General features: G+C 37.2%; 1 protein-coding gene across 1 annotated transcript in view; it reads right to left on the bottom strand.

The window, feature by feature from the left end:
- Positions 1-14774, bottom strand: part of USH2A (usherin) — an 891077-nt gene that overhangs the window by 635279 nt on the left and 241024 nt on the right.

The following is a 14774-nucleotide window of genomic DNA, read 5'->3' as shown; positions in this document are numbered from 1 at the left end:
TCTGAAAATCAAATTTAACTAAACAACCTGTGTTTCCTACATCTGTGTCCTCCCTTTCCCTCATCCCCAACATCTAGATAATTATCAAGTCCTATGGATGTTGCACCTGTCCTAGAATTATTAAACCCTCTTATATTACATCTCCACTGCCACTTTCCTGGATAAAGTCACCATCAACTTTTCTTCCTGCTAATACTATATACCAGAGACTATACTAGGTGCTTTATATTCATTATCTCATTTTATTTTCACTGTAACATTAATAATGTAGTTACTGTTATTATGCCTGTTATATAGATGAGAAAACTGAGGGTTAGAAGGATTTACTAAGTTTCCAAAGATAAGTTAACAAATAGCAGAATCCAGATTCAAACCCAGACAATCCAACTCCAGAGGCTGTCTCATCTAATGGTATCTCCACCTGTACCCCTCCAATCCATTCTCCACAGTGTAGCTGGGACAATCTTTTTCTAATATGAGTATGAACATCTCATTCTTCTATTTAAAATTATTTGATGATGTCCTATTCCCTTTATGAAAAAAATCCAAATTCCTAACATGATCTCCAATCCTAGTTTTGGATCCCACTTACCTCTTTAGTTGCATCTCACCCCCAGCTTTGCCTAGTCCAGTTATATTCTTTCCTTTCTCAGGGCTGAAGGACTTTTGCACAGGCTGTTCCACCTGCTGAAATGGTTTTCACCCCACTTCTTCTACTTAGCCCACTCCTACACATGTCTTATGTCTTGGTTTAAGACTGATTTCTTCATGTAACCTTTCTTAGGTCAGTATAGGCATGCCTGTTATGGTTTCATAGCATTCTGTCTATTTCCTTTAGAATGTTCATGAAAATTATAATCATTCTCATTTCTACCAGATTGTAAGCACCATGAGGGCAAGGACCTCATCTGCCTAATTCGTTGTCTCCCTATAACCCAACACAGTAGAGCACCAAGCACATAGTAGCCACTCCATAAATATTTGATGAATTAATAAAATATGGGTCAAATTATTAAATAGGCACTGAGTCCCATAAGTAGTAAACAAAAAATCCAATAAAATGAAATTCAGAGATTTTAGACTAATTACAGATCCCATATTTTTTTTCTTATGGCAAAAGGAATGAAATAAACAAAAATATGGCTCAAAAAAATATATTCAACTTACTTAAAATCTCTTGGACCCAGAAGGTAAAGTCAACAATTACAAACTTAGAAAGGCATTGGACATTTGAATGAGGGATCAGACATATGAGGGAGAAATGGTCTTGGTGTTGTATGATGTGTGTGTTTCTGTATTTGTATATGTACAAACACATGCACACACAAATATATACACATACATCCACACAGGCACATACATAATGTGCAAGGAAATTTTACTGAAACAATGGGGGAGAGGGATTTCAGAGTTTTCTAATGAATAAAGTTATGGCAAATGAAAATGAATTGTACAATTATGATCACTAGTTTAAGGTGTATAAAATTACAGTGATATTGGAAAAGATAGAGCATGAACAAAAAAGTGGATCCATTCTGTGCTATTTTTTCTATAGGGAAAAACAAAAAGTAATTTAAATACTCTAATACTCCATTTGAGGCTCTAGTTGTAAACAAGCCACTTTTTTCATAGCCACCAACAATTAGTTTGAGTTTTTCTTCTCCTAGGCCTGCGTATTCTTAGAAAGCTTAAAGAGCATCAAAATAGAAAACACTGTGCTCAACGAGAGGAGAAGAGGCTCAAAATCTGGGCCATTCAGTTGGAACATATTAACTAATACTGCCTTTTTTATAGGGCAATTTACAAATAGATTGTGTCACTTGCTTCTTTGCATCCTCTGATGGCAATTTGCCTTACATGTGTTTCCTGGAATAGAGAGTATGCCCATGTTCTTTAATATATTTCTTGTTCCTGATTCATCACATGATCAAAACCACAAATTTATAAGGTTTCTATTTTGGGTTCAAGACCACTGTAGCTATTATTACAAGTATTTTTCTTCCTGTGAAGGTACCTGGGTCCTTAATTCATGATGCCAGCATCCTGAACGCAACAGCAGCTCTTCATTCTGGATAAATTGCACTTTAGCACATATACTTAGAAGAATTAATATGGACTTACTGCCACGGTTTGTAGACACAGGGAATTATGGAACAATCAGGGATAATTTTTATAAGAAATGAATTATTAGAAAAATCTGTAAAGATAAGGGAGAAGTACATTTCGGTGCAGAAGACTGAATAGTCCAAGTTATGGAGAGTAAAGAATGCCACAGAAAAGAGAGCTGTAAGCAGAGAACAAAAGAGAATTAAAAGCATCTAGGGAGGCTGAAACCTAAAGGTGGGACTTCAGTGGAAAGACTACACTGGAATGTACCTTGGGGTTAATTCCCCTCTCCTCTCAGAAGCATGATTATAAAGGCTAATCCCACCAGCATTTTAGTTGTTCTATTTTTAAGCAGTTGTAATTAGGATGACTCAGGTACCTTTCTGCTCAACGATTACCTCTTGCCTTACCTTAATGTGCCTAATTCTAGACCATTACCTTTCCTTTTATGACTTCCAACTATAGAAAACAACATTTTCCCTTCCCTCCTGCTTACTTCAACTCCTGAGTGTGGCTGAAAGATAACTGACCTTAATTTCCTTTCTTTAACTCAATCTCCCTCCATTAGCTCCAATTCACATTCCACATCATAGCATCTGTATCATTTTAAGTGATCTTTCTGAGATTTCTTTCCATGAATGATTCTACGCCACTTTCTTAAGCCAGGGTCATTAGGACAATATTATTTTGCATTCTGTAGTGCTGTGAGTTCACACATGTATAGCACTGATCAGCCCACTAAAGCACAGTATTTTCCCGTTTTATTTCGACTAAACCCCAGCCCCAATCAAGACAAGTCTCAAGTGGAAAACGTGTTATCTGGCTAAAGCAGAGTCACTGATATCATAAAATAGTGGTGCTTTATCCAGGAGGAAGCTTACAGAATCCTTAGAGTTCAAAGTTATTAGCAAGGCAGCTGGTATTATCTCCTGTAGCGGCTATTTGCACAGCATAGTACCTGTCCTGGGCATAAAAGAGGAGCCCATTTCCTAGCAATGTCCCTCCTGAGGACCATGAATGACTAGACTATACCAAAGTCTTGAAATGGGAGAAAGAAAACAGGTTTAACCTCTAGGCTTTATTCAGAAAAGGAGGGCAGAACTGAGGCTAAGCACTAATTATAAGCCATTTAGAAGAAAATACTCTCACCTAAGCTAAACAATGGACAGAATATTAAGAGAAAATTCTAGGGAAGAATTTGTAGCCATGTAGCAAAAGATTATTTTAGTAATAATTTCACAAATCAGTGTTTTAAGAATGAAGTGTCACAGACAATGCTAATTTTCAAACAAAAAAGTTTTCCTCCATTTAGGAGTTTCCTATTAAAATAATGCTAAAATTATTATTGATAGAATTGACAAAATGTGAATTGTGTTACTATTATTCATCCCAAGATATAATTTCATTTAAAATTTTTTAATAACTGTTTCAATTTTTGTTTAGACATGTTCTAAGTGGAATAGCTGCTCTGCTCCTATTCCTGGATTTCTGATCCCTCTTTGAGTACACTGCCTACTCCTATTTACTTTTAAAATCAAGATCAGGAATCACTTTATCCTTTAAGTTCTCCATGCCTCCCATCCTTCAAGAGTTAATCAGTCTCTTCATTGTCCAACTTTTCTATACTGTACACTTTAAATTTTGTGTTTATCATCCTGTGTTATATTTATGTATGAGTCTGTTTTGCCTATTAGGCCATAATGCTTTAATATATTTGTAATTGTATATACTATATCAGCACATTCCCTGATGCATAGTAATTTATTCAATAGATGTTTACTGAACAAAAAAATGGATATATGAACGAAATGGCTGGCTGGCTGAGTGGATGGGTGGGTGGGTAGATAGAAGGATATCTGTTACCCCATAAAAGTATGAAATCATCTTTTTAATACTGAAAAGGAAAATGGTAAACATAAATCTGTGAGTCTTAAGAGTGACTAGTCAGAGTGGCCAAGCCTAGTAAGGAGTATGGCAGGGAGTATATATGAATCAGACACCATAATTTTTAAAAGTGATACTTGCCATATCAACAAATGGAACACAGCTACAAAAGGAAAATGTCACCCCCAAATCATGTTCTTGCACAAGGATATAACAACATGCTCATAAAAGAGAAAGCTTTCTATTGAACTTTTCTGTTTTATAGAAACCTATTTTTCCTACTTAGGTGAATACTCATGAAAGGTCCCATAAGCATAATTCTCTAAGAATCAAATCCAATAACAGCAAATATAAATAAGGACTATTCTGCTTACCTCTGGAATATTATAACACATACATATATTTGCTCTGTTCCCATTTTTCAGTCTCAAAATTTATCAAATATATGTTCCAAAGTCTCTCTCCTGTACCATTCCAAACATCTCCAAAATTTTCCCACTTAGTCCTTGGAGATAATCCCATTTCTAGACCCCTCAGTTCAGCTGTTCAATATTTGATAACTCAAGCCTTCCTGGACTCCATCAATTTTCATTTTATTCCTGTTACTTGGATTCTGTAAAACAAACTAGATATCCCAGGAGCTGAAGCAGGAAGCCAGAATCATGAATTGAGATGAGCATGAGGGATAGGAGTAGGTTAAAACACAACTTATTGACTTTAGCCCTCCCTTAAATATTTATTAAATGAATGTTTGTGACAAATATTGAGCGATACAGAAAGGGTCCCACTTTTTCAGGGTGCTTTGTCTGGAATCAGATGGAACTAGATTTGTAAATGACTCTTCTACTTAAACAGCTTTAATTTTCCCTCTGAAAAAATGAGAATAATAATGGCACCACCATCATAGACATTCTGTGCATATTAAATGAGACCTTGTAGGTAAAGCCCTGTTGCAGGGTCTGGCACACAGTAGACACTCAATAAATATTATCCATTATCCTCAGTGTGCTTGTTATTTAAGCAATTTTCCATGAAAGTGGGATTTTCCTAAATTAAAGTTTAAATGACTTGTCACTATCTTTTCCTTTTTTCCATATGTGCCTAAGATTGAGCCCAGATTTCTTAAGATAGAATTCTGTCCTGCCAGTTTATAAAGTAAGAGGCTTTTAATGTGATGCTCAGGTCTCTCTGTGAAAAACCTGATAATCTAGAGAGTTGTTTCACCAAACACTTGGATATGTGGCATAATCAGACTTCAAATTTGATGCACAGATTTTTAATGGAATTTCAGCCATCTAATTCCAATTCCCATTGGCAGGGTCTTGCATGCAATTCTGGTTTATGAGCTCATTACCTAACAAATATGATATGCTTGTTAATGAAACAAGACACATAGTTTTACTTTCTAATAGTCTGTACGAATTATAAAACAAAACCAAAAGTAAAAACCAGAGGGAAGCTTGAGGAACTGTTCTATTAGTACAAAACATGTCACAGGAAGCTATTTTCATAAATTAGCCTTTATTTTATTCCAAAGCTGCCGAGTCTTCATAAACCCTCTCTGCCTCCAGTTCTCAAGGACAAGGGTGGGTCACTGGGCTTGGGGTGCCTTGACATTCTTCCCTGCTTTTCTCAGCCTCGCCTCTGATTAAGTGCCTGCTGCTGAACATTACGAGGTCATCTAGCACTATGAAAAGGAACCAGGAAAACATTATTGCTATATTTATTGGTGTGGGTGTGTGTACATTCATATATGTACACACACTCCAAATAATTTTAAATTAAAGCATTTTTAAAATACTTAATGGAGGTTAAGCAGCATTTTTAACCTCTGTTCAAGTTATTGAATGGCATATTAAAACCAATGTGGCTCTAATGTACCTTCTAATGTGCACTGCTGCTTTAACAAATTGCCTATAAATTTTAGTTGAATTAAGCCTATTCCTTATACATTCATAGTAAGGTTGAGTTAATAATACATGAGGTTTCATTATATGCACCTCCCTTAATAATGTTTTTTAAGAAAGTGGGACAAGAATCTATGTGTAGTAGTCTAGTATGGGCCAGTAATATTTACAGCCACAGATGAAAAAGGCAGGCAGAATTGGTTGAGCTTGTAGTTCCCCTCTCCTGCCCCCAGTTCTCCCTCCATGCCCCACTGCTCTTACACATCAGTATAGAGTCCACCTCCCAAACAGTATATGATCTAGGTATTTCAGTTGTGTTTAAAGAAATAGAATGAAAGCTTCAGATTGCAGCAATGCATTTTAATGTGCACACTGCACAGTTGGCTACTGTGAAACATCTGTTTATGATAAAGATACTTCAGGATGAGTATTTTTTTTTCAGGTTACATTTCAGTGGAAGAGAAAATAAAACCAGAAATCAAAAATTCAAAGTGGAGTTTCTGAAGCTAGAGGAAGGCATTATCAAAGAAAAAAATGGGATCCACATGCATAATAAATGTATATAGCATAGCTTATTTTGTTGGAAAAGAATACATTAGGTACTTAGGCCACTATTCTCCCCTCCTTTCAAGAATATAGGACACCACTCTCAACACTTGCAGACTTTCACTGTGCCCATGCCTAAAAAAAGGAGAATGCCCCTAAGGCAGTCTTATTTAATTATTCATTAACTCATTAAATGTATATAGTGCACCACTATGTAGGTACTGCCCTATGTGTTTGGGATAGAGCATTGAACACATATGAGGGCAGTGTAAGACTTGGCTGGAGAAGAATAAATGATCTGAAGACTCTCAGAATGAGGTCAGAAAGGTTGTGGGGACTACAGACCATGTGAGCCCTGATAGTCCACTGACTTTTTTTTTTCTATGATGGAAAGCCACCTGAATATAGAGTGGCATGATCTGGCTGAAGTTTTAACAACATCACTTTACTTGTATGCTAAGCAGTGATTGAAAAGGGGAAAGGGAAGAAACAGGGAATGTAGGAGGCTATTCCAGTAGTCCAGAAGAAAGAAGAAAGTGGCCTGTAACAGAATGGTAAAATGAAGGTGGTAAGTAGTAGTCAAATTCTGGATATATTTGAAGGTTAAACCCATTGGATTTATTTTGATAGAAGAGACAAGGGTTGTTGGAAAAAGAAAGGAGTCAAGGCTGCCTCCACGAGTTTGGCCTGAAAAGATTACAACCTAGAAATTACTAGAGCAGCATTTTCAGTTAAGCATGGTAGACTGAACAATGTTTCCCTCCTGAAATCACCAAAAATTAAATGAAGGAAAGAAAAATTTTAAAAGAAAAAAAAAAATAAAAAGAATGGACAAGGGAATGACAGTTAATGAGAAATCTCTATAATTAAAAGCTAAACATTTGCAGTGGGGAAGACAACTATAAGCTAATTGATTCAGGTTGGATAACCCTGAAAAGACAGTTTTGGAAATGAAGACTTCAAAGGCTTCTAAAGACAGGTGTGGAGTATAGTTTATATTCCTTCCTCAACCAGGAGATTGACCCTCTCCCATCTTTAGAGAAAACAGGAAGTTTTTTGTTTAGAAATTAAACCAAAGAAGATTTTTACTCAAAGACACCAGGAACAGCTCTGTTCAAGGATGAAGTGCTACATTAAACACATGGATTACGTGAAAGGCTACTAAATGATAGATAAGAACCTTGCTCCAGAACATAAGCTCCAGAATTATACACCCAAGATGGGAGGTTGACATTTGAGATGTATCTCAATTAAAAGCTACACCCCTGCCACAACTCTAGGCAAACCACCAGCAGACTGCAACCACACTTCCTCATGAGTGTACATGCATACGTATGTGCACACACGTGCACGCACACAGAAGCGTCCAATCAGCTTTTCATTGTGTTACTCTTAAATAAGAAAAAATATAGCTAAAATCTCCAATGTGCCTGTTTGCAATTGATATGTTATGTACCCCAGGAAAAACTATGTTGCTTAATGCAATCTTGTGGGAGCAGACTTATTATGTGTGGAATCTTTTATCAGGTTGCTTCAATGAAGATGTGACCCATCCAACTGTGGGCTAGACCTTTTTTTTTATTTTTTAAACTTTATCAAAAATTAAAAAAAAAATCAAACAAACCAAAACAAAGGAATAAGAAAAAAAAATATCCTAAAATAACTACATTGCTTCCAATATGCTCCTACCATACCCCAAGAAAATTAATGAACCATAGTCATTCCTGAACATTCTCGTATCATTAAGTTTACCCTCAATACCTTAACTGTTCTTGTTAGATTATCATTTCCCCTTCACTAGTTGTTGTCTATCTCTAGGTCCCCTTATATTCTATAATATAAGACACTTGTTTTACGTTTTTCACAAAGTTCACATTTGTGGTATCACACAATATCTCTCCTTTTGTATCTGACTTATTTCACTCAACATTATGTCCTCAAGGTTCATCCATATTGTCATATGCTTCACAACCTCATTCTTTCTCACATAGTATTCCATACATATTATTCCATTGTATGTATGTACCACACTTTATTTATCCACTCATCTGATGTAGGGCATTTAGGTTGTTTCCATCTCTTGGCAGTTGTGAACAAAGCCACTATGAATGTTGGTGTGTAAATATCTGTTCATGTCACTGCTTTCAGGTCCTCTGGGTAAATACCAAGAAGTGAAATTGTTGGATCATAGGGTAACTCAATATCTAGTTTTCTGATGAACCACCAAACTGTCTTCCAGAGTGGCCGAATCATTATACAGTCCCACCAGCAATGAATAAGAGTTCCAATGTCTCCACATCCTCTCCAGCATTTGTAGTTTCATGTTTCATTAATGGTAGCCATTCTTATTGGTGTGAGATGATACCTCATTGTGGTCTTGATTTGCATCTCCATAATAATTAGTGAAGATGAGCATTTTTTTCATGTGTTTTTTAGCCATTTGTATTTCCTCTTTGGAGAAATTTTTTTTTCATATCTTTTTCCCATTTAATAAATGGTCTATTTGTACTAATGTAGAGTTTTAAGATTTCTTTATATACACAAGATATCGATCTCTTATCAGACAGATAGTTTCCAAATATTTTCTCTCATTGAGTGGGCTGTCTCTTCACCTTTTTGACAAACTCCTTTGAGTTACAGAAGCTTTTAATTCTGAGGAGTTCCCATTTATCTATGTTTTCTTTTGTTGCTTGTGCTTTCGGTGTAAAGTCTAAGAAGCAACCACCTAACACTGGGTCTTGAAGATGCTTCCCTACATTATCTTCTAAGAGTTTTATGGTGGAGTCTCTTATATTGAGGTCTTTGATCCACTTTGAGTTAATTTTTGTATAGGGTGTGAAGAAGGGGTCCTCTTTCATTATTTTAGATACAGATATCCAATTCTCCCAGCCCCATTTATTGAAGAGGCTATTATGTCCCAATTCAGTGGATTTGGGGGCCTTATCAAAAATCAGTTGACCATACATCTGAGAGTCTATTTCTGAATTCTCAATTCCATTCCATTGATCAATATGACTACCCTTGTGCCAATACCATGCAGTTTTAACTACCGTGGCTTTATAGTAGCATTCAAAGTCAGGAAGTGTAAGTCCTCCCACTTCATTTTTCTTTTTTAGAATATTTTTAGTAATTTGAGACATCTTTCCTTTCCAAATAAATGTGATGAATAACTTTTCCAAGTCTGCAAAGTAGATTGTTGAATTCTGATGGGAATTGCATTAAATCTGTAGATCAGTTTAGGTAGAATTGACATCTTAATGACAGTTAGATGAATATCCCTCCATCTCTTTAGGTCACCTTCTATTTCTTATAGTAGAGTTATATAATTTTCTGTATAGAGGTCTTTTATATCCTTGGTTAAGTTTATTCCTAGGCACTTAATTTTTTTAGTTGCTACTGAGAATGGAATCATGTTCTTGAGTGTCTCTTCAGTTATGTCATTTCTACTGTACACAAACATTACTGATCCAAATATTCTAGGTCTTAATTAGTTTACTGGAGTCCTTAAGAGAGCTCAGGGACTGACACAGACCAGAGGCTTGGAGATGCAGACAGAAAGATGTTTGGAGATGGTAAGCTAAGAGATGAAGCCCAGAGTTTGTCCCGGAGAAGCTGAGAGGAACTGGTTTGCTAATGCTGCTATTATGCAAAATACCAGAAATGGACTGGCTTTTATAAAGGGGGTTTATTTGTTTACAAATTTATAGTCCTAAGGCCATAAAAGTGTCCAAACTAAGGCATCAACAAGAGGATACCTTCACTGAAGAATGGATGATGGCATCTGGAACACCTCTGTCAGCTGGGAAGGTATGTGGCTGGTGTCTTTTAGTCCTTTGCTTCCAGGTTGTGTCTCAAAATGGCTTTCTCCAAAGTGTCCCTGGGTCTTTCTTAGATTCTCAGGGGCAAACTCTGGGCTTGATCTCCAAACATCCTTCCGTCTGTATCTCCCACATATCTCTAAGCATCAAAGCATCTGGGCCTATGTTGGCTCTTTATAAAGGACTCCAGTGATTTAATTAAAACCTACCCAGAATGGGTGAAGCCACACTTCCATGGAATATCTAATCAAAATGTTTCACCTGCAGTTGGGTGAGTCACATCTCCAAGGAAACAACTGAATCCAAATCTTCCATAAGACTTAAAACATGGCTTTTGGGGGGACATAAACTGGCACATTCCGCCTCCTGGACCCCAAAAAGACATGTTCTTTCCATATACAAAATACATTCATTCCATCACAATTTCACAAAACCCTAAATCATTTCCATAACAATAGATAAATACAAGGCCTTATTAAAATCAGTTACAGGCATGGTTTGTTCTAAGGTAAAATTCCCCTCTGGCTGTGGACATGTGAAACTCAGAAAAAGTTATCTGCTGCCAACATACAAAGGAGGGATAGTCATAGGATAACCATTTCCATTGCCATAGGAGATACCAGAAGGAAAATGGGGGTCATGGAACCAAAATGATTCCTAAAACCCGCAGGGCAAACTTCATTAGATTTCAAAATCTAAGAGTCATTTATAGAACAATGTTTTATCCTTGGGCTTGAGAGAGTGGCAGTCTCACCTTTTCCAAAGGCTTACACACAGGGCTTTTTCTCTCCAAATACTGAGGTGAGTGCTCCAACATATCCACACATTGGGGAGACCACCTTCTTTTCACCCCTCCCTCCTGAAACATCAGAGCGTCTCTGGGGCAAAGGCTCTCTCCTCTCCGAACAGTAGGGTGGTGGCCAGGCTCTTCCCAATCCCCGGGGAATGTGCTCCACCCTCTCTGAGGCCTGGGGCAGCAGCACTCTTCCTGATCATCTAGGCAGAAAGCTCACCCACTGCTTCTGGGGCAAACTCACCCTTTCCATGTGCATGGGTTGCTCTGCTCTCCTTGTCTGAGATTTCTTGGCTTCGGACCTTGACTTCCATGGTTCTGCCTTCTCTGAAGAAATTCTTCCTTCAATCTGTCCCTTTTCTATTCATTTTAGACCAGATTGGCAGTGGTTCTGTCTATAAAGATCTCTCAAAAATTTGTTGGCTTGGCATGCAGCATACAGGGTCAAATTGTCAGACAATAGGACTTTCCACACATCCTTTCTGGATAATTCCATCTCCAATCCTGGCTTGTACTGAAATGGCTGGCTGGTTCCATGTTTCATAAATCTTCATGTGGGGCTGTAGCCTCTGTAGTTTCACCTTCTGGAAGCCCAGAGTATTCCAGACTATCAATTGTGGTTTCTTTGTACCCAAGGGTTCAGTTCTTAATTTATCTTTTTCCTTTCACATTTTACTATAAGCTCCAAGGAGAAGCCAGGCTGCATTTTCTGCATTTAATTTGGAGATCTCGTCAGCTAAGTATCCTAGCTTGTTGCTTTCAAATTCTGCCTTCCATCTGGCAGCAGGACTCAATTTTGCCAAATTCTCTGCCGCTTTAAAACAAGGATAACCTTCTTCCAGTTTTCAATGACACATTCATCATTTCTGTGTAAGGCCTCATCAGAAGTATCTTTAAAGTCCATATTTCTACCAACAGTCTCTTCAAAGTAATCTATGCCTTTTCTATCAAGCTCCTCACAATTGTTCCAGAATCTTCCCCTTATCCATTTAAAAAGCCATTCCAACATGTTTGGTATTTGCAAACTCAGCAGTTCCCCACTTCTCTGGTACCAAAATCTGTTCCATCTTGATAATGCTGCTGTTATGCAAAATACCAGAAATGGATTGATTTTTATAAAGGGGGTTTATCTGGTTATTAGAGTTCTAAGGTCATAAAAGTATCCAAACTAAGGCATAAACAAAAGGACACCTTTACTGAAGAATGGCCATTGGAATCCAGAGCACCTCAGTCAGCTGGGAAGGCATGTGGCTGGCATCTGCTGGTCCTTTGCTCCCAGGTTGTGTTTCAAAATGGCATTCTCCAAAATGTCTCTGGGTCTCTCTCAGCTTCTCCAGGGCAAACTCTGGACTTCATCTCAAATGTCATTCTGTCCACATCTCCATATGTCTCCAAGCAACAGTGTCAGCGTGTGTGTTGGCTCTTAGCTCTCTTACATACCCTAGTGAACTAATCAATACCTACCCTGAATGGGCAAGGCCACACCTCCATGGAAATATCTAATCAAATGTTTCACTTACAGTTGGGTGAGTCACATCTCCATGGAAACAACCTAATCCAAATATCCCACAAGACTGGATTAAAACATGGCTTCTGGGGGGACATAAAATATCCAAACTGGCACAGGTGTTGAGAGAGAGAGGCTAAGACAGAAGTCCAGAGATATTTTGGAGAAAGCCATTTTGAAACCAGAACCTGGTAGCAAAGGACTGGCAGACTCCAGCCACATGACTTCTCAACCGACAGAAGTACTTCAGACACCATCAGCCTTTCTTCAGTGATGATATCCTCTTTTTTTATGCCTTACTTTGGACACTTTTATGGCTTTAGAACTGTAAATTTGTAACTTAATAAATCCCCTTATAGAAGCCAATCCATTTCTGGTATTTTGCATAACGGCAGCTTTAGCAAACCAGAACACCAGCCATTTAAGGAAATCTAATATGAAAGACAAAGACCAAAACTAAAAAAAAATAAAGAAAGAACTTGGGAGAACTTACCTAACGTAGAGGGAAAATAAAACTTGAAAAGTATATAATTAATATCTTCAGAGAAATAAAGGAAGATATTATAACCCTGAAACAAAAATATGTATCTTTGACATGAGAAAGATCTCTTGAAAATGAAAACCGGGATACCTCGAGTAAAAAATTGAACAAAAGGGCTAGAGCTGCCTGCCCCCCGCCGCCAAGTTACATAGAAAATGTGTATGTGTTGGGGGTGGGGATGGGTCAATCAATCCAGGAGCACCAGTATATAACTAATAGTAGATTCTGGGTAAGCAGAGGGAAGGAAATTATCAAAGGCATGATTTAATAAAACTTTCTCCAAACATAAGAACACTGCGTTACAGATTGTAAAGGGCCCAATAAGTCCCCAGAACAATTATATAAGAAAAATCACTTCATCATGAAATTTCTTAAACAAGGGAAGTGAAAATGGTAGAAGATTCTAAAAGGTAAACACACACTCAGTTTACACAAAAGCAAAACAAGAACCTGACTGGCACAGCAGAAGTTAATGGGGCCATCATTCTAAAATTTTGATTGAAAAGTGTTCTATATAAAGGTACAATTTCAAACAGCCATAAGGGTGGAATAAAGAAAATATCAGACATTGAAAATTCTCAAAAATTTACATCTCTCCTTCTACTCTATTTCAGAGGTTACTGGAGCATGTGCTCTACCAAATAACCAAGAAGAATGAATGCATAGGAGTCAGGAAATAGGGTATCCAACACAGGAAACAGATGAAGGAAACCCCCATTACAGCTGTAGATATAAGACTAGGAAATGGCTGTGCCACAGAACTAGAAAACAACCGACCCAAATCAGAACAGGAGGATCAAAGGCTCTGATATTCCCAGGGACTGTGGGAAAAAAGTGGAAAAATACATACTCACAGATTTCTTGGATAGATTTCTGTTGGAGAATCTTGGTTTCTAGAACTATCTAACAGTTTCTTAGAAAACTAAGCAAAGGAAAATTTTTCAAGAAAGGAAACATAATCAAAGCATCCTATATGGCATAGCTCTGAAATAGATCGACATAGTCCTAATAAGGAATTCTCTGATTATGGATTTAACCAAAAAAGGTGATTGTTAAGGCAGGGATATAAGGAGCTGAAAATTAATCTTCTGTAGTAGGAAGACAATAGATAATATCTAAATTTAAAAAATAAAGATGAAGCAATGTAGGTATGTTATTCTTAAATACAGAAATAACAGTCAGAAGAAACATCTAAACGAGTTGAAAGTGGTTGCCTCTGGGAAGTGAGATTCCTGGGAGGAGGTGGAAATGATACCCAACCTTTCTTTTCAACAAACACCCCCTCACTTTTTGGGCACTTCTGCTTTGGGGCTCTATCTGGTATAGTTTTCTTTTTTTAGGAGGAAACATTCTTAGTGACTATTTGCCTAAGCAAAGATGCCACAAAACTCATCTCCATAGGTTTGTGTCAAAATGTCCTCTCCTTCAATGGAGGATACAAGATGGGGACCATCAATATAATGAAAATAATTTTCATACTTAAAGTATTTTTATATTTTACTTTTGTGTAGTTGTTTTATTTCCTTTGTTAGATTTTCAGTTTCTTGATGGCAAGGATTATTTTATTCAACTTGCATAGCCACAATAATAATATAATCCTTTGTACACTGCAGGTACTTAGTACAGTGGTATGTTTAATTGAAGACACTGAGTAATAATCAGGAGTTTTAAC

The sequence above is a fragment of the Choloepus didactylus genome, chromosome 2, assembly GCF_015220235.1.
Source record: "Choloepus didactylus isolate mChoDid1 chromosome 2, mChoDid1.pri, whole genome shotgun sequence".
NCBI lineage: Eukaryota > Metazoa > Chordata > Mammalia > Pilosa > Megalonychidae > Choloepus > Choloepus didactylus.
This window is presented reverse-complemented; position numbering and strand designations above follow the sequence as displayed.